Raw genomic sequence first — 22,327 nt, 5'->3', positions numbered from 1 at the left:
AAAGTCGCAGAAATGTCACACATATTTGGCCTGCAACTTTCTGTGCGACAAATTCAGACAGGAAAAATCAGTATAAATCCTTAGAAAATTATCCCCCAGTGTCTCCATCTGCTGGCGGTATTGAATAAGCATTGCTGCACTGATGGGGTATGCATTAGACGAAAAAAAAGAAGAATAATACGCCCAGAAAAGAGGCGAAAAGGAGAAAAACGTAAAAAAACGTGAAAAAAAAGTAAGAGGAAGAGAAGGGAAAAAAAGGTGGAAATGGGTTTAAAAGTGATTTCGGCGGAGAAATATATATATATATATATATATATATATATATATATATACGCGCACACACACACATATATATAAACGTATTCTCCGTTGAGATATTGCAGCCGCTGCTGTGTCCAGGCCCAGGAGCCTTAGCACTGTGCTGTGATGTCACTCAATACCACTGACATCACTAGGTGTAAACAACATCTCTCCTTTGCTGTGTATGTGACTATGGAGCTGTTTGGTGATGTCGTCTATTATGGCCTTCATAGAAGCAACAGGAGATTGTTGAATCCATCTAGAACCCTCAGAACTACAGTGCTATGATGTCACTCACTTCCACAGGCCTTGCAGAGTGTAAACAACAACAACCCAGCTTTGTTGTGTATGTAACCATAGGGATTTGTGATGTCACCTAGAACCTTCACAGCAGCGACAGCTTTATGAGGAGCATCAGCACTGCTCTGCCTGAGCAGAACCATCACCGCCATAGGTTGTCAAATAACCCGGGTTTAACCCACACAGGTAAGTCCAATGGGGTGCAGGCATGTCCTCTATGCTTACAGCTTCCCGTGGGTGTTGGTTTGATACCGTTTGGGGACAGCCAAGGAGGCATCTGCAGGCAACAAAGGTAGGTGTGTGCTTGTGTGTGTGTTTCCTATGCAGATCCTAAGCCCAGTGTCACATGCAAGTAGGAGGAGTAAGAAGGGTTCCTGGCAAATCCGGGTTATGGATTGCATTTAAAAAGGCCCCGTGGGAGTGCAATGGGCCCCTGTCTTGCTGCTTAGCAATAATGGTATGGGTTTAGGTTCTGCTGTGTGTACTGGTGGTTGACTGCCCCCCAGCCCAGAGTGTGCATGGAAAATTGTCTGGCAGCCTCCCTGACAGCAAGCAGTGATAGTGCCCATGAAGGGCACCTTGTTGGGCCCGCCCCTTTCACGGTTATCGCTTCTCGGCCTTTTGGCTAAGATCAAGTGTAGTATCTGTTCTTATCAGTTTAATATCTGATACGTCCCCTATCTGGGGACCATATATTAAATGGATTTTTGAGAACGGGGGCCGATTTCGAAGCTTGCTTCCGTCGCCCTATGCATTGACCCGATATGGCAGTATCTTCGGGTACAGTGCACCACCCCCTTACAGGGTTAAAAAGAAAGATTCCTACTTTCATTGCTATCTGCTTGCTGGCTAGCCAGCTAGCCAGCCCTGTGGGCCTTGCTGCTGCTGCAGCCAAAAAACAAAAGGTGGTGCTGCTGCTGCTTCTGCTGCTTCTGCTTCTGCTTGTGTCTGGCCGCTGTTGGAGCGTCCAGGCACAGGACTTCTGCTGCTGCTGACTAAATGGCCTCCTTAATTGGATCATTTGAGTAGCCAGCACACCTGTGCAGGTAGGGCATGACATGATAGGCAGCTGCCTTGATAGCGGGTGGGTGCTGAATGTTCCTAATTGACAAAATAAGATTAATGCTTATGAAGAAATATAAAATCTCATCCCTTCCCCAATATCGCGCCACACCCCTACCCCTTAATTCCCTGGTTGAACTTGATGGACATATGTCTTTTTTCGACCGTACTAACTATGTAACTATGTAACATAACATGGGGGGGGGGGGGTCTCCTGGCTGTTCACACAGGTGTGTCATTGCTGTACATTGACCATGCATTGCTTCTGTGGTATTGCAAAGGCAAAGACAAATGCTTCCAGCCATCCATTGCACTAATGGATTGGTCATCAGCTGGCTGTCTATGTCCCGCATCAATATAGACCAAAGTACAGAGGGTTAGGCTATGCTATTGTGCACCTACCTGATGCATCAGAAGGTGCGAGGCCCTTGCTAAATTCTGTGCACAGACTTTGAGATCTATACTTTAGACTGTATCTAAACCTGCTCCAACATGGACTGACATTCTGGCCTACTTTCAGCCGATGCGACTTGTCTGTCGCTGAACAGTCGCTTTTTATGTATTCAGCACCTATGTATAATGTTGTAAAAATGCTCTAGAAGCTAAAGTCGCAGAAATGTCACACATATTTGGCCTGCAACTTTCTGTGCGACAAATTCAGACAGGAAAAATCAGTATAAATCCTTAGAAAATTATCCCCCAGTGTCTCCATCTGCTGGCGGTATTGAATAAGCATTGCTGCACTGATGGGGTATGCATTAGACGAAAAAAAAGAAGAAAAAGAAGAATAATACGCCCAGAAAAGAGGCGAAAAGGAGAAAAACGTAAAAAAACGTGAAAAAAAAGTAAGAGGAAGAGAAGGGAAAAAAAGGTGGAAATGGGTTTAAAAGTGATTTCGGCGGAGAAATATATATATATATATATATATATATATATATATATATATATACGCGCACACACACACATATATATAAACGTATTCTCCGTTGAGATATTGCAGCCGCTGCTGTGTCCAGGCCCAGGAGCCTTAGCACTGTGCTGTGATGTCACTCAATACCACTGACATCACTAGGTGTAAACAACATCTCTCCTTTGCTGTGTATGTGACTATGGAGCTGTTTGGTGATGTCGTCTATTATGGCCTTCATAGAAGCAACAGGAGATTGTTGCATCCATCTAGAACCCTCAGAACTACAGTGCTATGATGTCACTCACTTCCACAGGCCTTGCAGAGTGTAAACAACAACAACCCAGCTTTGTTGTGTATGTAACCATAGGGATTTGTGATGTCACCTAGAACCTTCACAGCAGCGACAGCTTTATGAGGAGCATCAGCACTGCTCTGCCTGAGCAGAACCATCACCGCCATAGGTTGTCAAATAACCCGGGTTTAACCCACACAGGTAAGTCCAATGGGGTGCAGGCATGTCCTCTATGCTTACAGCTTCCCGTGGGTGTTGGTTTGATACCGTTTGGGGACAGCCAAGGAGGCATCTGCAGGCAACAAAGGTAGGTGTGTGCTTGTGTGTGTGTTTCCTATGCAGATCCTAAGCCCAGTGTCACATGCAAGTAGGAGGAGTAAGAAGGGTTCCTGGCAAATCCGGGTTATGGATTGCATTTAAAAAGGCCCCGTGGGAGTGCAATGGGCCCCTGTCTTGCTGCTTAGCAATAATGGTATGGGTTTAGGTTCTGCTGTGTGTACTGGTGGTTGACTGCCCCCCAGCCCAGAGTGTGCATGGAAAATTGTCTGGCAGCCTCCCTGACAGCAAGCAGTGATAGTGCCCATGAAGGGCACCTTGTTGGGCCCGCCCCTTTCACGGTTATCGCTTCTCGGCCTTTTGGCTAAGATCAAGTGTAGTATCTGTTCTTATCAGTTTAATATCTGATACGACCCCTATCTGGGGACCATATATTAAATGGATTTTTGAGAACGGGGGCCGATTTCGAAGCTTGCTTCCGTCGCCCTATGCATTGACCCGATATGGCAGTATCTTCGGGTACAGTGCACCACCCCCTTACAGGGTTAAAAAGAAAGATTCCTACTTTCATTGCTACCTGCTTGCTGGCTAGCCAGCTAGCCAGCCCTGTGGGCCTTGCTGCTGCTGCAGCCAAAAAACAAAAGGTGGTGCTGCTGCTGCTTCTGCTGCTTCTGCTTCTGCTTGTGTCTGGCCGCTGTTGGAGCGTCCAGGCACAGGACTTCTGCTGCTGCTGACTAAATGGCCTCCTTAATTGGATCATTTGAGTAGCCAGCACACCTGTGCAGGTAGGGCATGACATGATAGGCAGCTGCCTTGATAGCGGGTGGGTGCTGAATGTTCCTAATTGACAAAATAAGATTAATGCTTATGAAGAAATATAAAATCTCATCCCTTCCCCAATATCGCGCCACACCCCTACCCCTTAATTCCCTGGTTGAACTTGATGGACATATGTCTTTTTTCGACCGTACTAACTATGTAACTATGTAACATAACATGGGGGGGGGGGGGGGGGTCTCCTGGCTGTTCACACAGGTGTGTCATTGCTGTACATTGACCATGCATTGCTTCTGTGGTATTGCAAAGGCAAAGACAAATGCTTCCAGCCATCCATTGCACTAATGGATTGGTCATCAGCTGGCTGTCTATGTCCCGCATCAATATAGACCAAAGTACAGAGGGTTAGGCTATGCTATTGTGCACCTACCTGATGCATCAGAAGGTGCGAGGCCCTTGCTAAATTCTGTGCACAGACTTTGAGATCTATACTTTAGACTGTATCTAAACCTGCTCCAACATGGACTGACATTCTGGCCTACTTTCAGCCGATGCGACTTGTCTGTCGCTGAACAGTCGCTTTTTATGTATTCAGCACCTATGTATAATGTTGTAAAAATGCTCTAGAAGCTAAAGTCGCAGAAATGTCACACATATTTGGCCTGCAACTTTCTGTGCGACAAATTCAGACAGGAAAAATCAGTATAAATCCTTAGAAAATTATCCCCCAGTGTCTCCATCTGCTGGCGGTATTGAATAAGCATTGCTGCACTGATGGGGTATGCATTAGACGAAAAAAAAGAAGAAAAAGAAGAATAATACGCCCAGAAAAGAGGCGAAAAGGAGAAAAACGTAAAAAAACGTGAAAAAAAAGTAAGAGGAAGAGAAGGGAAAAAAAGGTGGAAATGGGTTTAAAAGTGATTTCGGCGGAGAAATATATATATATATATATATATATATATATATATATATATATATATACGCGCACACACACACATATATATAAACGTATTCTCCGTTGAGATATTGCAGCCGCTGCTGTGTCCAGGCCCAGGAGCCTTAGCACTGTGCTGTGATGTCACTCAATACCACTGACATCACTAGGTGTAAACAACATCTCTCCTTTGCTGTGTATGTGACTATGGAGCTGTTTGGTGATGTCGTCTATTATGGCCTTCATAGAAGCAACAGGAGATTGTTGCATCCATCTAGAACCCTCAGAACTACAGTGCTATGATGTCACTCACTTCCACAGGCCTTGCAGAGTGTAAACAACAACAACCCAGCTTTGTTGTGTATGTAACCATAGGGATTTGTGATGTCACCTAGAACCTTCACAGCAGCGACAGCTTTATGAGGAGCATCAGCACTGCTCTGCCTGAGCAGAACCATCACCGCCATAGGTTGTCAAATAACCCGGGTTTAACCCACACAGGTAAGTCCAATGGGGTGCAGGCATGTCCTCTATGCTTACAGCTTCCCGTGGGTGTTGGTTTGATACCGTTTGGGGACAGCCAAGGAGGCATCTGCAGGCAACAAAGGTAGGTGTGTGCTTGTGTGTGTGTTTCCTATGCAGATCCTAAGCCCAGTGTCACATGCAAGTAGGAGGAGTAAGAAGGGTTCCTGGCAAATCCGGGTTATGGATTGCATTTAAAAAGGCCCCGTGGGAGTGCAATGGGCCCCTGTCTTGCTGCTTAGCAATAATGGTATGGGTTTAGGTTCTGCTGTGTGTACTGGTGGTTGACTGCCCCCCAGCCCAGAGTGTGCATGGAAAATTGTCTGGCAGCCTCCCTGACAGCAAGCAGTGATAGTGCCCATGAAGGGCACCTTGTTGGGCCCGCCCCTTTCACGGTTATCGCTTCTCGGCCTTTTGGCTAAGATCAAGTGTAGTATCTGTTCTTATCAGTTTAATATCTGATACGTCCCCTATCTGGGGACCATATATTAAATGGATTTTTGAGAACGGGGGCCGATTTCGAAGCTTGCTTCCGTCGCCCTATGCATTGACCCGATATGGCAGTATCTTCGGGTACAGTGCACCACCCCCTTACAGGGTTAAAAAGAAAGATTCCTACTTTCATTGCTACCTACTTGCTGGCTAGCCAGCTAGCCAGCCCTGTGGGCCTTGCTGCTGCTGCAGCCAAAAAACAAAAGGTGGTGCTGCTGCTGCTTCTGCTGCTTCTGCTTCTGCTTGTGTCTGGCCGCTGTTGGAGCGTCCAGGCACAGGACTTCTGCTGCTGCTGACTAAATGGCCTCCTTAATTGGATCATTTGAGTAGCCAGCACACCTGTGCAGGTAGGGCATGACATGATAGGCAGCTGCCTTGATAGCGGGTGGGTGCTGAATGTTCCTAATTGACAAAATAAGATTAATGCTTATGAAGAAATATAAAATCTCATCCCTTCCCCAATATCGCGCCACACCCCTACCCCTTAATTCCCTGGTTGAACTTGATGGACATATGTCTTTTTTCGACCGTACTAACTATGTAACTATGTAACATAACATGGGGGGGGGGGAGGCTCCTGGCTGTTCACACAGGTGTGTCATTGCTGTACATTGACCATGCATTGCTTCTGTGGTATTGCAAAGGCAAAGACAAATGCTTCCAGCCATCCATTGCACTAATGGATTGGTCATCAGCTGGCTGTCTATGTCCCGCATCAATATAGACCAAAGTACAGAGGGTTAGGCTATGCTATTGTGCACCTACCTGATGCATCAGAAGGTGCGAGGCCCTTGCTAAATTCTGTGCACAGACTTTGAGATCTATACTTTAGACTGTATCTAAACCTGCTCCAACATGGACTGACATTCTGGCCTACTTTCAGCCGATGCGACTTGTCTGTCGCTGAACAGTCGCTTTTTATGTATTCAGCACCTATGTATAATGTTGTAAAAATGCTCTAGAAGCTAAAGTCGCAGAAATGTCACACATATTTGGCCTGCAACTTTCTGTGCGACAAATTCAGACAGGAAAAATCAGTATAAATCCTTAGAAAATTATCCCCCAGTGTCTCCATCTGCTGGCGGTATTGAATAAGCATTGCTGCACTGATGGGGTATGCATTAGACGAAAAAAAAGAAGAAAAAGAAGAATAATACGCCCAGAAAAGAGGCGAAAAGGAGAAAAACGTAAAAAAACGTGAAAAAAAAGTAAGAGGAAGAGAAGGGAAAAAAAGGTGGAAATGGGTTTAAAAGTGATTTCGGCGGAGAAATATATATATATATATATATATATATATATAATATATATATATATATATACGCGCACACACACACATATATATAAACGTATTCTCCATTGAGATATTGCAGCCGCTGCTGTGTCCAGGCCCAGGAGCCTTAGCACTGTGCTGTGATGTCACTCAATACCACTGACATCACTAGGTGTAAACAACATCTCTCCTTTGCTGTGTATGTGACTATGGAGCTGTTTGGTGATGTCGTCTATTATGGCCTTCATAGAAGCAACAGGAGATTGTTGCATCCATCTAGAACCCTCAGAACTACAGTGCTATGATGTCACTCACTTCCACAGGCCTTGCAGAGTGTAAACAACAACAACCCAGCTTTGTTGTGTATGTAACCATAGGGATTTGTGATGTCACCTAGAACCTTCACAGCAGCGACAGCTTTATGAGGAGCATCAGCACTGCTCTGCCTGAGCAGAACCATCACCGCCATAGGTTGTCAAATAACCCGGGTTTAACCCACACAGGTAAGTCCAATGGGGTGCAGGCATGTCCTCTATGCTTACAGCTTCCCGTGGGTGTTGGTTTGATACCGTTTGGGGACAGCCAAGGAGGCATCTGCAGGCAACAAAGGTAGGTGTGTGCTTGTGTGTGTGTTTCCTATGCAGATCCTAAGCCCAGTGTCACATGCAAGTAGGAGGAGTAAGAAGGGTTCCTGGCAAATCCGGGTTATGGATTGCATTTAAAAAGGCCCCGTGGGAGTGCAATGGGCCCCTGTCTTGCTGCTTAGCAATAATGGTATGGGTTTAGGTTCTGCTGTGTGTACTGGTGGTTGACTGCCCCCCAGCCCAGAGTGTGCATGGAAAATTGTCTGGCAGCCTCCCTGACAGCAAGCAGTGATAGTGCCCATGAAGGGCACCTTGTTGGGCCCGCCCCTTTCACGGTTATCGCTTCTCGGCCTTTTGGCTAAGATCAAGTGTAGTATCTGTTCTTATCAGTTTAATATCTGATACGTCCCCTATCTGGGGACCATATATTAAATGGATTTTTGAGAACGGGGGCCGATTTCGAAGCTTGCTTCCGTCGCCCTATGCATTGACCCGATATGGCAGTATCTTCGGGTACAGTGCACCACCCCCTTACAGGGTTAAAAAGAAAGATTCCTACTTTCATTGCTACCTGCTTGCTGGCTAGCCAGCTAGCCAGCCCTGTGGGCATTGCTGCTGCTGCAGCCAAAAAACAAAAGGTGGTGCTGCTGCTGCTTCTGCTGCTTCTGCTTCTGCTTGTGTCTGGCCGCTGTTGGAGCGTCCAGGCACAGGACTTCTGCTGCTGCTGACTAAATGGCCTCCTTAATTGGATCATTTGAGTAGCCAGCACACCTGTGCAGGTAGGGCATGACATGATAGGCAGCTGCCTTGATAGCGGGTGGGTGCTGAATGTTCCTAATTGACAAAATAAGATTAATGCTTATGAAGAAATATAAAATCTCATCCCTTCCCCAATATCGCGCCACACCCCTACCCCTTAATTCCCTGGTTGAACTTGATGGACATATGTCTTTTTTCGACCGTACTAACTATGTAACTATGTAACATAACATGGGGGGGGGGGGGTCTCCTGGCTGTTCACACAGGTGTGTCATTGCTGTACATTGACCATGCATTGCTTCTGTGGTATTGCAAAGGCAAAGACAAATGCTTCCAGCCATCCATTGCACTAATGGATTGGTCATCAGCTGGCTGTCTATGTCCCGCATCAATATAGACCAAAGTACAGAGGGTTAGGCTATGCTATTGTGCACCTACCTGATGCATCAGAAGGTGCGAGGCCCTTGCTAAATTCTGTGCACAGACTTTGAGATCTATACTTTAGACTGTATCTAAACCTGCTCCAACATGGACTGACATTCTGGCCTACTTTCAGCCGATGCGACTTGTCTGTCGCTGAACAGTCGCTTTTTATGTATTCAGCACCTATGTATAATGTTGTAAAAATGCTCTAGAAGCTAAAGTCGCAGAAATGTCACACATATTTGGCCTGCAACTTTCTGTGCGACAAATTCAGACAGGAAAAATCAGTATAAATCCTTAGAAAATTATCCCCCAGTGTCTCCATCTGCTGGCGGTATTGAATAAGCATTGCTGCACTGATGGGGTATGCATTAGACGAAAAAAAAGAAGAAAAAGAAGAATAATACGCCCAGAAAAGAGGCGAAAAGGAGAAAAACGTAAAAAAACGTGAAAAAAAAGTAAGAGGAAGAGAAGGGAAAAAAAGGTGGAAATGGGTTTAAAAGTGATTTCGGCGGAGAAATATATATATATATATATATATATATATATATATATATATACGCGCACACACACACATATATATAAACGTATTCTCCGTTGAGATATTGCAGCCGCTGCTGTGTCCAGGCCCAGGAGCCTTAGCACTGTGCTGTGATGTCACTCAATACCACTGACATCACTAGGTGTAAACAACATCTCTCCTTTGCTGTGTATGTGACTATGGAGCTGTTTGGTGATGTCGTCTATTATGGCCTTCATAGAAGCAACAGGAGATTGTTGAATCCATCTAGAACCCTCAGAACTACAGTGCTATGATGTCACTCACTTCCACAGGCCTTGCAGAGTGTAAACAACAACAACCCAGCTTTGTTGTGTATGTAACCATAGGGATTTGTGATGTCACCTAGAACCTTCACAGCAGCGACAGCTTTATGAGGAGCATCAGCACTGCTCTGCCTGAGCAGAACCATCACCGCCATAGGTTGTCAAATAACCCGGGTTTAACCCACACAGGTAAGTCCAATGGGGTGCAGGCATGTCCTCTATGCTTACAGCTTCCCGTGGGTGTTGGTTTGATACCGTTTGGGGACAGCCAAGGAGGCATCTGCAGGCAACAAAGGTAGGTGTGTGCTTGTGTGTGTGTTTCCTATGCAGATCCTAAGCCCAGTGTCACATGCAAGTAGGAGGAGTAAGAAGGGTTCCTGGCAAATCCGGGTTATGGATTGCATTTAAAAAGGCCCCGTGGGAGTGCAATGGGCCCCTGTCTTGCTGCTTAGCAATAATGGTATGGGTTTAGGTTCTGCTGTGTGTACTGGTGGTTGACTGCCCCCCAGCCCAGAGTGTGCATGGAAAATTGTCTGGCAGCCTCCCTGACAGCAAGCAGTGATAGTGCCCATGAAGGGCACCTTGTTGGGCCCGCCCCTTTCACGGTTATCGCTTCTCGGCCTTTTGGCTAAGATCAAGTGTAGTATCTGTTCTTATCAGTTTAATATCTGATACGTCCCCTATCTGGGGACCATATATTAAATGGATTTTTGAGAACGGGGGCCGATTTCGAAGCTTGCTTCCGTCGCCCTATGCATTGACCCGATATGGCAGTATCTTCGGGTACAGTGCACCACCCCCTTACAGGGTTAAAAAGAAAGATTCCTACTTTCATTGCTATCTGCTTGCTGGCTAGCCAGCTAGCCAGCCCTGTGGGCCTTGCTGCTGCTGCAGCCAAAAAACAAAAGGTGGTGCTGCTGCTGCTTCTGCTGCTTCTGCTTCTGCTTGTGTCTGGCCGCTGTTGGAGCGTCCAGGCACAGGACTTCTGCTGCTGCTGACTAAATGGCCTCCTTAATTGGATCATTTGAGTAGCCAGCACACCTGTGCAGGTAGGGCATGACATGATAGGCAGCTGCCTTGATAGCGGGTGGGTGCTGAATGTTCCTAATTGACAAAATAAGATTAATGCTTATGAAGAAATATAAAATCTCATCCCTTCCCCAATATCGCGCCACACCCCTACCCCTTAATTCCCTGGTTGAACTTGATGGACATATGTCTTTTTTCGACCGTACTAACTATGTAACTATGTAACATAACATGGGGGGGGGGGGGTCTCCTGGCTGTTCACACAGGTGTGTCATTGCTGTACATTGACCATGCATTGCTTCTGTGGTATTGCAAAGGCAAAGACAAATGCTTCCAGCCATCCATTGCACTAATGGATTGGTCATCAGCTGGCTGTCTATGTCCCGCATCAATATAGACCAAAGTACAGAGGGTTAGGCTATGCTATTGTGCACCTACCTGATGCATCAGAAGGTGCGAGGCCCTTGCTAAATTCTGTGCACAGACTTTGAGATCTATACTTTAGACTGTATCTAAACCTGCTCCAACATGGACTGACATTCTGGCCTACTTTCAGCCGATGCGACTTGTCTGTCGCTGAACAGTCGCTTTTTATGTATTCAGCACCTATGTATAATGTTGTAAAAATGCTCTAGAAGCTAAAGTCGCAGAAATGTCACACATATTTGGCCTGCAACTTTCTGTGCGACAAATTCAGACAGGAAAAATCAGTATAAATCCTTAGAAAATTATCCCCCAGTGTCTCCATCTGCTGGCGGTATTGAATAAGCATTGCTGCACTGATGGGGTATGCATTAGACGAAAAAAAAGAAGAAAAAGAAGAAGAATACGCCCAGAAAAGAGGCGAAAAGGAGAAAAACTTAAAAAAACGTGAAAAAAAAGTAAGAGGAAGAGAAGGGAAAAAAAGGTGGAAATGGGTTTAAAAGTGATTTCGGCGGAGAAATATATATATATATATATATATATATATATATATATATATATACGCGCACACACACACATATATATAAACGTATTCTCCGTTGAGATATTGCAGCCGCTGCTGTGTCCAGGCCCAGGAGCCTTAGCACTGTGCTGAGATGTCACTCAATACCACTGACATCACTAGGTGTAAACAACATCTCTCCTTTGCTGTGTATGTGACTATGGAGCTGTTTGGTGATGTCGTCTATTATGGCCTTCATAGAAGCAACAGGAGATTGTTGCATCCATCTAGAACCCTCAGAACTACAGTGCTATGATGTCACTCACTTCCACAGGCCTTGCAGAGTGTAAACAACAACAACCCAGCTTTGTTGTGTATGTAACCATAGGGATTTGTGATGTCACCTAGAACCTTCACAGCAGCGACAGCTTTATGAGGAGCATCAGCACTGCTCTGCCTGAGCAGAACCATCACCGCCATAGGTTGTCAAATAACCCGGGTTTAACCCACACAGGTAAGTCCAATGGGGTGCAGGCATGTCCTCTATGCTTACAGCTTCCCGTGGGTGTTGGTTTGATACCGTTTGGGGACAGCCAAGGAGGCATCTGCAGGCAACAAAGGTAGGTGTGTGCTTGTGTGTGTGTTTCCTATGCAGATCCTAAGCCCAGTGTCACATGCAAGTAGGAGGAGTAAGAAGGGTTCCTGGCAAATCCGGGTTATGGATTGCATTTAAAAAGGCCCCGTGGGAGTGCAATGGGCCCCTGTCTTGCTGCTTAGCAATAATGGTATGGGTTTAGGTTCTGCTGTGTGTACTGGTGGTTGACTGCCCCCCAGCCCAGAGTGTGCATGGAAAATTGTCTGGCAGCCTCCCTGACAGCAAGCAGTGATAGTGCCCATGAAGGGCACCTTGTTGGGCCCGCCCCTTTCACGGTTATCGCTTCTCGGCCTTTTGGCTAAGATCAAGTGTAGTATCTGTTCTTATCAGTTTAATATCTGATACGTCCCCTATCTGGGGACCATATATTAAATGGATTTTTGAGAACGGGGGCCGATTTCGAAGCTTGCTTCCGTCGCCCTATGCATTGACCCGATATGGCAGTATCTTCGGGTACAGTGCACCACTCCCTTACAGGGTTAAAAAGAAAGATTCCTACTTTCATTGCTACCTGCTTGCTGGCTAGCCAGCTAGCCAGCCCTGTGGGCCTTGCTGCTGCTGCAGCCAAAAAACAAAAGGTGGTGCTGCTGCTGCTTCTGCTGCTTCTGCTTCTGCTTGTGTCTGGCCGCTGTTGGAGCGTCCAGGCACAGGACTTCTGCTGCTGCTGACTAAATGGCCTCCTTAATTGGATCATTTGAGTAGCCAGCACACCTGTGCAGGTAGGGCATGACATGATAGGCAGCTGCCTTGATAGCGGGTGGGTGCTGAATGTTCCTAATTGACAAAATAAGATTAATGCTTATGAAGAAATATAAAATCTCATCCCTTCCCCAATATCGCGCCACACCCCTACCCCTTAATTCCCTGGTTGAACTTGATGGACATATGTCTTTTTTCGACCGTACTAACTATGTAACTATGTAACATAACATGGGGGGGGGGGGGGGGTCTCCTGGCTGTTCACACAGGTGTGTCATTGCTGTACATTGACCATGCATTGCTTCTGTGGTATTGCAAAGGCAAAGACAAATGCTTCCAGCCATCCATTGCACTAATGGATTGGTCATCAGCTGGCTGTCTATGTCCCGCATCAATATAGACCAAAGTACAGAGGGTTAGGCTATGCTATTGTGCACCTACCTGATGCATCAGAAGGTGCGAGGCCCTTGCTAAATTCTGTGCACAGACTTTGAGATCTATACTTTAGACTGTATCTAAACCTGCTCCAACATGGACTGACATTCTGGCCTACTTTCAGCCGATGCGACTTGTCTGTCGCTGAACAGTCGCTTTTTATGTATTCAGCACCTATGTATAATGTTGTAAAAATGCTCTAGAAGCTAAAGTCGCAGAAATGTCACACATATTTGGCCTGCAACTTTCTGTGCGACAAATTCAGACAGGAAAAATCAGTATAAATCCTTAGAAAATTATCCCCCAGTGTCTCCATCTGCTGGCGGTATTGAATAAGCATTGCTGCACTGATGGGGTATGCATTAGACGAAAAAAAAGAAGAAAAAGAAGAATAATACGCCCAGAAAAGAGGCGAAAAGGAGAAAAACGTAAAAAAACGTGAAAAAAAGTAAGAGGAAGAGAAGGGAAAAAAAGGTGGAAATGGGTTTAAAAGTGATTTCGGCGGAGAAATATATATATATATATATATATATATATATATATATATATATACGCGCACACACACACATATATATAAACGTATTCTCCGTTGAGATATTGCAGCCGCTGCTGTGTCCAGGCCCAGGAGCCTTAGCACTGTGCTGTGATGTCACTCAATACCACTGACATCACTAGGTGTAAACAACATCTCTCCTTTGCTGTGTATGTGACTATGGAGCTGTTTGGTGATGTCGTCTATTATGGCCTTCATAGAAGCAACAGGAGATTGTTGCATCCATCTAGAACCCTCAGAACTACAGTGCTATGATGTCACTCACTTCCACAGGCCTTGCAGAGTGTAAACAACAACAACCCAGCTTTGTTGTGTATGTAACCATAGGGATTTGTGATGTCACCTAGAACCTTCACAGCAGCGACAGCTTTATGAGGAGCATCAGCACTGCTCTGCCTGAGCAGAACCATCACCGCCATAGGTTGTCAAATAACCCGGGTTTAACCCACACAGGTAAGTCCAATGGGGTGCAGGCATGTCCTCTATGCTTACAGCTTCCCGTGGGTGTTGGTTTGATACCGTTTGGGGACAGCCAAGGAGGCATCTGCAGGCAACAAAGGTAGGTGTGTGCTTGTGTGTGTGTTTCCTATGCAGATCCTAAGCCCAGTGTCACATGCAAGTAGGAGGAGTAAGAAGGGTTCCTGGCAAATCCGGGTTATGGATTGCATTTAAAAAGGCCCCGTGGGAGTGCAATGGGCCCCTGTCTTGCTGCTTAGCAATAATGGTATGGGTTTAGGTTCTGCTGTGTGTACTGGTGGTTGACTGCCCCCCAGCCCAGAGTGTGCATGGAAAATTGTCTGGCAGCCTCCCTGACAGCAAGCAGTGATAGTGCCCATGAAGGGCACCTTGTTGGGCCCGCCCCTTTCACGGTTATCGCTTCTCGGCCTTTTGGCTAAGATCAAGTGTAGTATCTGTTCTTATCAGTTTAATATCTGATACGTCCCCTATCTGGGGACCATATATTAAATGGATTTTTGAGAACGGGGGCCGATTTCGAAGCTTGCTTCCGTCGCCCTATGCATTGACCCGATATGGCAGTATCTTCGGGTACAGTGCACCACCCCCTTACAGGGTTAAAAAGAAAGATTCCTACTTTCATTGCTACCTGCTTGCTGGCTAGCCAGCTAGCCAGCCCTGTGGGCCTTGCTGCTGCTGCAGCCAAAAAACAAAAGGTGGTGCTGCTGCTGCTTCTGCTGCTTCTGCTTCTGCTTGTGTCTGGCCGCTGTTGGAGCGTCCAGGCACAGGACTTCTGCTGCTGCTGACTAAATGGCCTCCTTAATTGGATCATTTGAGTAGCCAGCACACCTGTGCAGGTAGGGCATGACATGATAGGCAGCTGCCTTGATAGCGGGTGGGTGCTGAATGTTCCTAATTGACAAAATAAGATTAATGCTTATGAAGAAATATAAAATCTCATCCCTTCCCCAATATCGCGCCACACCCCTACCCCTTAATTCCCTGGTTGAACTTGATGGACATATGTCTTTTTTCGACCGTACTAACTATGTAACTATGTAACATAACATGGGGGGGGGGGGGGGGTCTCCTGGCTGTTCACACAGGTGTGTCATTGCTGTACATTGACCATGCATTGCTTCTGTGGTATTGCAAAGGCAAAGACAAATGCTTCCAGCCATCCATTGCACTAATGGATTGGTCATCAGCTGGCTGTCTATGTCCCGCATCAATATAGACCAAAGTACAGAGGGTTAGGCTATGCTATTGTGCACCTACCTGATGCATCAGAAGGTGCGAGGCCCTTGCTAAATTCTGTGCACAGACTTTGAGATCTATACTTTAGACTGTATCTAAACCTGCTCCAACATGGACTGACATTCTGGCCTACTTTCAGCCGATGCGACTTGTCTGTCGCTGAACAGTCGCTTTTTATGTATTCAGCACCTATGTATAATGTTGTAAAAATGCTCTAGAAGCTAAAGTCGCAGAAATGTCACACATATTTGGCCTGCAACTTTCTGTGCGACAAATTCAGACAGGAAAAATCAGTATAAATCCTTAGAAAATTATCCCCCAGTGTCTCCATCTGCTGGCGGTATTGAATAAGCATTGCTGCACTGATGGGGTATGCATTAGACGAAAAAAAAGAAGAAAAAGAAGAATAATACGCCCAGAAAAGAGGCGAAAAGGAGAAAAACGTAAAAAAACGTGAAAAAAAAGTAAGAGGAAGAGAAGGGAAAAAAAGGAGGAAATGGGTTTAAAAGTGATTTCGGCGGAGAAATATATATATATATATATATATATATATATATATATATATATACGCGCACACACACACATATATATATAAACGTATTCTCCGTTGAGATATTGCAGCCGCTGCTGTGTCCAGGCCCAGGAGCCTTAGCACTGTGCTGTGATGTCACTCAATACCACTGACATCACTAGGTGTAAACAACATCTGTCCTTTGCTGTGTATGTGACTATGGAGCTGTTTGGTGATGTCGTCTATTATGTTCTTCATAGAAGCAACAGGAGATTGTTGCATCCATCTAGAACCCTCAGAACTACAGTGCTATGATGTCACTCACTTCCACAGGCCTTGCAGAGTGTAAACAACAACAACCCAGCTTTGTTGTGTATGTAACCATAGGGATTTGTGATGTCACCTAGAACCTTCACAGCAGCGACAGCTTTATGAGGAGCAGCAGCACTGCTCTGCCTGAGCAGAACCATCACCGCCATAGGTTGTCAAATAACCCGGGTTTAACCCACACAGGTAAGTCCAATGGGGTGCAGGCATGTCCTCTATGCTTACAGCTTCCCGTGGGTGTTGGTTTGATACCGTTTGGGGACAGCCAAGGAGGCATCTGCAGGCAACAAAGGTAGGTGTGTGCTTGTGTGTGTGTTTCCTATGCAGATCCTAAGCCCAGTGTCACATGCAAGTAGGAGGAGTAAGAAGGGTTCCTGGCAAATCCGGGTTATGGATTGCATTTAAAAAGGCCCCGTGGGAGTGCAATGGGCCCCTGTCTTGCTGCTTAGCAATAATGGTATGGGTTTAGGTTCTGCTGTGTGTACTGGTGGTTGACTGCCCCCCAGCCCAGAGTGTGCATGGAAAATTGTCTGGCAGCCTCCCTGACAGCAAGCAGTGATAGTGCCCATGAAGGGCACCTTGTTGGGCCCGCCCCTTTCACGGTTATCGCTTCTCGGCCTTTTGGCTAAGATCAAGTGTAGTATCTGTTCTTATCAGTTTAATATCTGATACGTCCCCTATCTGGGGACCATATATTAAATGGATTTTTGAGAACGGGGGCCGATTTCGAAGCTTGCTTCCGTCGCCCTATGCATTGACCCGATATGGCAGTATCTTCGGGTACAGTGCACCACCCCCTTACAGGGTTAAAAAGAAAGATTCCTACTTTCATTGCTACCTGCTTGCTGGCTAGCCAGCTAGCCAGCCCTGTGGGCCTTGCTGCTGCTGCAGCCAAAAAACAAAAGGTGGTGCTGCTGCTGCTTCTGCTGCTTCTGCTTCTGCTTGTGTCTGGCCGCTGTTGGAGCGTCCAGGCACAGGACTTCTGCTGCTGCTGACTAAATGGCCTCCTTAATTGGATCATTTGAGTAGCCAGCACACCTGTGCAGGTAGGGCATGACATGATAGGCAGCTGCCTTGATAGCGGGTGGGTGCTGAATGTTCCTAATTGACAAAATAAGATTAATGCTTATGAAGAAATATAAAATCTCATCCCTTCCCCAATATCGCGCCACACCCCTACCCCTTAATTCCCTGGTTGAACTTGATGGACATATGTCTTTTTTCGACCGTACTAACTATGTAACTATGTAACATAACATGGGGGGGGGGGGGGTCTCCTGGCTGTTCACACAGGTGTGTCATTGCTGTACATTGACCATGCATTGCTTCTGTGGTATTGCAAAGGCAAAGACAAATGCTTCCAGCCATCCATTGCACTAATGGATTGGTCATCAGCTGGCTGTCTATGTCCCGCATCAATATAGACCAAAGTACAGAGGGTTAGGCTATGCTCTTGTGCACCTACCTGATGCATCAGAAGGTGCGAGGCCCTTGCTAAATTCTGTGCACAGACTTTGAGATCTATACTTTAGACTGTATCTAAACCTGCTCCAACATGGACTGACATTCTGGCCTACTTTCAGCCGATGCGACTTGTCTGTCGCTGAACAGTCGCTTTTTATGTATTCAGCACCTATGTATAATGTTGTAAAAATGCTCTAGAAGCTAAAGTCGCAGAAATGTCACACATATTTGGCCTGCAACTTTCTGTGCGACAAATTCAGACAGGAAAAATCAGTATAAATCCTTAGAAAATTATCCCCCAGTGTCTCCATCTGCTGGCGGTATTGAATAAGCATTGCTGCACTGATGGGGTATGCATTAGACGAAAAAAAAAGAAGAAAAAGAAGAATAATACGCCCAGAAAAGAGGCAAAAAGGAGAAAAACGTAAAAAAACGTGAAAAAAAAGTAAGAGGAAGAGAAGGGAAAAAAAGGTGGAAATGGGTTTAAAAGTGATTTCGGCGGAGAAATATATATATATATATATATATATATATATATATATATATATATATATATACGCGCACACACACACACATATATATAAACGTATTCTCCGTTGAGATATTGCAGCCGCTGCTGTGTCCAGGCCCAGGAGCCTTAGCACTGTGCTGTGATGTCACTCAATACCACTGACATCACTAGGTGTAAACAACATCTCTCCTTTGCTGTGTATGTGACTATGGAGCTGTTTGGTGATGTCGTCTATTATGGCCTTCATAGAAGCAACAGGAGATTGTTGCATCCATCTAGAACCCTCAGAACTACAGTGCTATGATGTCACTCACTTCCACAGGCCTTGCAGAGTGTAAACAACAACAACCCAGCTTTGTTGTGTATGTAACCATAGGGATTTGTGATGTCACCTAGAACCTTCACAGCAGCGACAGCTTTATGAGGAGCATCAGCACTGCTCTGCCTGAGCAGAACCATCACCGCCATAGGTTGTCAAATAACCCGGGTTTAACCCACACAGGTAAGTCCAATGGGGTGCAGGCATGTCCTCTATGCTTACAGCTTCCCGTGGGTGTTGGTTTGATACCGTTTGGGGACAGCCAAGGAGGCATCTGCAGGCAACAAAGGTAGGTGTGTGCTTGTGTGTGTGTTTCCTATGCAGATCCTAAGCCCAGTGTCACATGCAAGTAGGAGGAGTAAGAAGGGTTCCTGGCAAATCCGGGTTATGGATTGCATTTAAAAAGGCCCCGTGGGAGTGCAATGGGCCCCTGTCTTGCTGCTTAGCAATAATGGTATGGGTTTAGGTTCTGCTGTGTGTACTGGTGGTTGACTGCCCCCCAGCCCAGAGTGTGCATGGAAAATTGTCTGGCAGCCTCCCTGACAGCAAGCAGTGATAGTGCCCATGAAGGGCACCTTGTTGGGCCCGCCCCTTTCACGGTTATCGCTTCTCGGCCTTTTGGCTAAGATCAAGTGTAGTATCTGTTCTTATCAGTTTAATATCTGATACGTCCCCTATCTGGGGACCATATATTAAATGGATTTTTGAGAACGGGGGCCGATTTCGAAGCTTGCTTCCGTCGCCCTATGCATTGACCCGATATGGCAGTATCTTCGGGTACAGTGCACCACCCCCTTACAGGGTTAAAAAGAAAGATTCCTACTTTCATTGCTACCTGCTTGCTGGCTAGCCAGCTAGCCAGCCCTGTGGGCCTTGCTGCTGCTGCAGCCAAAAAACAAAAGGTGGTGCTGCTGCTGCTTCTGCTGCTTCTGCTTCTGCTTGTGTCTGGCCGCTGTTGGAGCGTCCAGGCACAGGACTTCTGCTGCTGCTGACTAAATGGCCTCCTTAATTGGATCATTTGAGTAGCCAGCACACCTGTGCAGGTAGGGCATGACATGATAGGCAGCTGCCTTGATAGCGGGTGGGTGCTGAATGTTCCTAATTGACAAAATAAGATTAATGCTTATGAAGAAATATAAAATCTCATCCCTTCCCCAATATCGCGCCACACCCCTACCCCTTAATTCCCTGGTTGAACTTGATGGACATATGTCTTTTTTCGACCGTACTAACTATGTAACTATGTAACATAACATGGGGGGGGGGGGGGTCTCCTGGCTGTTCACACAGGTGTGTCATTGCTGTACATTGACCATGCATTGCTTCTGTGGTATTGCAAAGGCAAAGACAAATGCTTCCAGCCATCCATTGCACTAATGGATTGGTCATCAGCTGGCTGTCTATGTCCCGCATCAATATAGACCAAAGTACAGAGGGTTAGGCTATGCTCTTGTGCACCTACCTGATGCATCAGAAGGTGCGAGGCCCTTGCTAAATTCTGTGCACAGACTTTGAGATCTATACTTTAGACTGTATCTAAACCTGCTCCAACATGGACTGACATTCTGGCCTACTTTCAGCCGATGCGACTTGTCTGTCGCTGAACAGTCGCTTTTTATGTATTCAGCACCTATGTATAATGTTGTAAAAATGCTCTAGAAGCTAAAGTCGCAGAAATGTCACACATATTTGGCCTGCAACTTTCTGTGCGACAAATTCAGACAGGAAAAATCAGTATAAATCCTTAGAAAATTATCCCCCAGTGTCTCCATCTGCTGGCGGTATTGAATAAGCATTGCTGCACTGATGGGGTATGCATTAGACGAAAAAAAAAGAAGAAAAAGAAGAATAATACGCCCAGAAAAGAGGCAAAAAGGAGAAAAACGTAAAAAAACGTGAAAAAAAAGTAAGAGGAAGAGAAGGGAAAAAAAGGTGGAAATGGGTTTAAAAGTGATTTCGGCGGAGAAATATATATATATATATATATATATATATATATATATATATACGCGCACACACACACATATATATAAACGTATTCTCCGTTGAGATATTGCAGCCGCTGCTGTGTCCAGGCCCAGGAGCCTTAGCACTGTGCTGTGATGTCACTCAATACCACTGACATCACTAGGTGTAAACAACATCTCTCCTTTGCTGTGTATGTGACTATGGAGCTGTTTGGTGATGTCGTCTATTATGGCCTTCATAGAAGCAACAGGAGATTGTTGCATCCATCTAGAACCCTCAGAACTACAGTGCTATGATGTCACTCACTTCCACAGGCCTTGCAGAGTGTAAACAACAACAACCCAGCTTTGTTGTGTATGTAACCATAGGGATTTGTGATGTCACCTAGAACCTTCACAGCAGCGACAGCTTTATGAGGAGCATCAGCACTGCTCTGCCTGAGCAGAACCATCACCGCCATAGGTTGTCAAATAACCCGGGTTTAACCCACACAGGTAAGTCCAATGGGGTGCAGGCATGTCCTCTATGCTTACAGCTTCCCGTGGGTGTTGGTTTGATACCGTTTGGGGACAGCCAAGGAGGCATCTGCAGGCAACAAAGGTAGGTGTGTGCTTGTGTGTGTGTTTCCTATGCAGATCCTAAGCCCAGTGTCACATGCAAGTAGGAGGAGTAAGAAGGGTTCCTGGCAAATCCGGGTTATGGATTGCATTTAAAAAGGCCCCGTGGGAGTGCAATGGGCCCCTGTCTTGCTGCTTAGCAATAATGGTATGGGTTTAGGTTCTGCTGTGTGTACTGGTGGTTGACTGCCCCCCAGCCCAGAGTGTGCATGGAAAATTGTCTGGCAGCCTCCCTGACAGCAAGCAGTGATAGTGCCCATGAAGGGCACCTTGTTGGGCCCGCCCCTTTCACGGTTATCGCTTCTCGGCCTTTTGGCTAAGATCAAGTGTAGTATCTGTTCTTATCAGTTTAATATCTGATACGTCCCCTATCTGGGGACCATATATTAAATGGATTTTTGAGAACGGGGGCCGATTTCGAAGCTTGCTTCCGTCGCCCTATGCATTGACCCGATATGGCAGTATCTTCGGGTACAGTGCACCACCCCCTTACAGGGTTAAAAAGAAAGATTCCTACTTTCATTGCTACCTGCTTGCTGGCTAGCCAGCTAGCCAGCCCTGTGGGCCTTGCTGCTGCTGCAGCCAAAAAACAAAAGGTGGTGCTGCTGCTGCTTCTGCTGCTTCTGCTTCTGCTTGTGTCTGGCCGCTGTTGGAGCGTCCAGGCACAGGACTTCTGCTGCTGCTGACTAAATGGCCTCCTTAATTGGATCATTTGAGTAGCCAGCACACCTGTGCAGGTAGGGCATGACATGATAGGCAGCTGCCTTGATAGCGGGTGGGTGCTGAATGTTCCTAATTGACAAAATAAGATTAATGCTTATGAAGAAATATAAAATCTCATCCCTTCCCCAATATCGCGCCACACCCCTACCCCT

At 46.1% G+C, this 22,327-nt stretch overlaps 10 non-coding genes across 10 annotated transcripts; all 10 read left to right on the top strand.

The window, feature by feature from the left end:
- Positions 1–1,205: 1,205 nt before the first annotated feature.
- LOC130323801 (U2 spliceosomal RNA) lies at positions 1,206–1,396 on the top strand. The gene has a single exon (XR_008868998.1). It is a non-coding gene; the product is annotated as a U2 spliceosomal RNA (small nuclear RNA).
- A 2,088-nt stretch (positions 1,397–3,484) lies between these two features.
- Positions 3,485–3,675, top strand: LOC130323802 (U2 spliceosomal RNA). Its single transcript, XR_008868999.1, has one exon. It is a non-coding gene; the product is annotated as a U2 spliceosomal RNA (small nuclear RNA).
- A 2,096-nt stretch (positions 3,676–5,771) lies between these two features.
- Positions 5,772–5,962, top strand: LOC130323800 (U2 spliceosomal RNA). Its single transcript, XR_008868997.1, has one exon. It is a non-coding gene; the product is annotated as a U2 spliceosomal RNA (small nuclear RNA).
- Positions 5,963–8,057: 2,095 nt separating this feature from the next.
- Positions 8,058–8,248, top strand: LOC130323799 (U2 spliceosomal RNA). Its single transcript, XR_008868996.1, has one exon. It is a non-coding gene; the product is annotated as a U2 spliceosomal RNA (small nuclear RNA).
- A 2,086-nt stretch (positions 8,249–10,334) lies between these two features.
- Positions 10,335–10,525, top strand: LOC130323798 (U2 spliceosomal RNA). The gene has a single exon (XR_008868995.1). It is a non-coding gene; the product is annotated as a U2 spliceosomal RNA (small nuclear RNA).
- A 2,088-nt stretch (positions 10,526–12,613) lies between these two features.
- On the top strand, positions 12,614–12,804 carry LOC130323793 (U2 spliceosomal RNA). Its single transcript, XR_008868991.1, has one exon. It is a non-coding gene; the product is annotated as a U2 spliceosomal RNA (small nuclear RNA).
- Positions 12,805–14,894: 2,090 nt separating this feature from the next.
- LOC130323797 (U2 spliceosomal RNA) lies at positions 14,895–15,085 on the top strand. Its single transcript, XR_008868994.1, has one exon. It is a non-coding gene; the product is annotated as a U2 spliceosomal RNA (small nuclear RNA).
- Positions 15,086–17,178: 2,093 nt separating this feature from the next.
- On the top strand, positions 17,179–17,369 carry LOC130323796 (U2 spliceosomal RNA). Its single transcript, XR_008868993.1, has one exon. It is a non-coding gene; the product is annotated as a U2 spliceosomal RNA (small nuclear RNA).
- A 2,100-nt stretch (positions 17,370–19,469) lies between these two features.
- On the top strand, positions 19,470–19,660 carry LOC130323795 (U2 spliceosomal RNA). The gene has a single exon (XR_008868992.1). It is a non-coding gene; the product is annotated as a U2 spliceosomal RNA (small nuclear RNA).
- A 2,088-nt stretch (positions 19,661–21,748) lies between these two features.
- On the top strand, positions 21,749–21,939 carry LOC130323809 (U2 spliceosomal RNA). Its single transcript, XR_008869004.1, has one exon. It is a non-coding gene; the product is annotated as a U2 spliceosomal RNA (small nuclear RNA).
- Positions 21,940–22,327: the final 388 nt, after the last annotated feature.

Source organism: Hyla sarda, unplaced genomic scaffold, assembly GCF_029499605.1.
Source record: "Hyla sarda isolate aHylSar1 unplaced genomic scaffold, aHylSar1.hap1 scaffold_2546, whole genome shotgun sequence".
Lineage (NCBI taxonomy): Eukaryota > Metazoa > Chordata > Amphibia > Anura > Hylidae > Hyla > Hyla sarda.
Note: the sequence above shows the minus strand (reverse complement) of the source record. Positions and strands in the feature narration are given on the sequence as shown.